General features: G+C 43.6%; 1 pseudogene; it reads left to right on the top strand.

The window, feature by feature from the left end:
* Positions 1-7: 7 nt before the first annotated feature.
* On the top strand, positions 8-1,732 carry LOC120257158 (annotated as a pseudogene).
* Positions 1,733-1,973: the final 241 nt, after the last annotated feature.

The following is a 1,973-nucleotide window of genomic DNA, read 5'->3' as shown; positions in this document are numbered from 1 at the left end:
ACTATTGTTAGATCCTAAAGAACTGAACAACAACAAGCTCATAGGCGCGAGAACTTTCATCAATGGAGCAACCGGTGAGCCACCAATAGATGATGAAGGACATGGAACACACACCTCAAGCACCGCAGCCGGTGCAAGTGTTGCTGACGCTGATGTTTTGGGTAATGCGAAAGGCATTGCTTCCGGTGTCGCACCCAAAGCTCATCTTGCAGTGTATAAAGTTTGCCTTTCTGATCAATGTCAAGGCCACGATATCTTAGCGGCGATGGATGCTGCCATCTCCGACGGTGTCAATGTGTTGTCAATCTCTCTCGGAGGAGCATCATGGTCATACGCTACTGATCCGATCACCGTCAGAGCATTGAGTGCAGTTCAAAAGGGTATTTTTGTGAGTTGCGCAGCTGGAAATTCCGGCCCCAGTGCAGCCACACTTTCTAATGAAGCGCCGTGGATTCTCACCGTCGCCGCCAGTACAATGGACCGCCGGATTCAGAGCACGGTGAAGCTCGGTAATGGCTTGTCCTACAATGGTGAATCACTAAATCAAGATAAATCCTTCAAACCAGACCTGTACCTTTTAGTGTACGCCGGCGACGACAGCAAAGCCCCAAATGATGCTAAGTATTGCCACCCTGGATCATTGGATGGATTTGATGTGAAGGGAAAAATAGTAGTTTGTGATCGAGGCGGAAATGTGGCACGAATCGACAAAGGATCGGTGGTGCTTAAAGCAGGTGGTGTCGGAATGATACTTACAAATGATAATGTTAGTGGATACTCAACTCTAGCTGATCTCCATCTTCTTCTTGCATCGCATGTTAGTGCTGTGGATGGTGAAAAGATCAAAATTTACATCAACTCAACAAAGAATGCGACGGCGACGTTCGTGTTCAATGGAACAGTGTTAGGAACTTCTCCAGCTCCAGCTATCGTTGATTTTTCTTCTCGTGGGCCGGGTAAGGATGGTGAGGGGATATTGAAGCCGGACATTACTGGTCCTGGAGTCAGTGTGCTCGCCGCATGGCCTACCAATGCGAATTCATCATCGTCTGAGCAATACATCTTTAATGTGATCTCCGGGACATCGATGTCGACTCCGCATCTCAGTGGAGTTGCGGCACTAATCATGGCTGCTCATCCAGATTGGTCGCCGGGGGCTATCAAGTAGGCAATGATGACAACTGCAGATATCATGGATAACAATGGTAGTCTTATCGTCGATGAAAGACTTCTCCCAGCGAATGTTTTTGCGACCGGTGCCGGTCATGTGAATCCGACCAAGGCACTTGATCCTGGTTTGGTGTATGATCTCAAGCCTGATGATTATGTAACTTACCTTTGTGGTTTACATGGAAGTGGTCAGGTTGGAATTATTGCAGGGTTTAATGTAGATTGCAGCTCAGTAACTGAAGAAAGGGACTTGAACTATCCATCTTTCATGGTCCCAGAAGTAGATGATAAGATTTTGGTGACTTTTGTAAGGACTGTGACAAATGTGGGTGAAAGTAACTCAACTTATACAGTAAAGATTGATGCACCACCAGGAGTTAATGTGACTGTGCAGCCGAGTGTGCTTCAGTTCACCAAGTTAAAACAAGAGATCAAGTATAGTGTCACATTGGACGTGAGTGGACGAAGTGGTGAGAAGAGGTACACTCAAGGTTCTTTGAGTTGGATTTCTGATAAACATACTGTGAGGAGTCCTATTGCTGTCAGTTATTCAGTTCTTTGATCTTATGATTTATCTTTTGTTGTTTTTTGTTTGTGGAAAACTTTGTTTATTGCTCTGTGAATAAGATTATGTTTTTTTATTACATCTGCACATTAATAAAATAAAATGAATTGTTTGTTTGTTTTTGTAAATTTGCTGGTTCTTCTACCTTAATTAAGATGATAATTTTTTCTTAAATAAATCATAATTTATTGAATTTAGAAAGCAGAAATAATTGAGTCCATTCTGACCAGGCCCAATT

This window comes from Dioscorea cayenensis, unplaced genomic scaffold (genome assembly GCF_009730915.1).
Source record: "Dioscorea cayenensis subsp. rotundata cultivar TDr96_F1 unplaced genomic scaffold, TDr96_F1_v2_PseudoChromosome.rev07_lg8_w22 25.fasta BLBR01001918.1, whole genome shotgun sequence".
NCBI lineage: Eukaryota > Viridiplantae > Streptophyta > Magnoliopsida > Dioscoreales > Dioscoreaceae > Dioscorea > Dioscorea cayenensis.
Note: the sequence above shows the minus strand (reverse complement) of the source record. Positions and strands in the feature narration are given on the sequence as shown.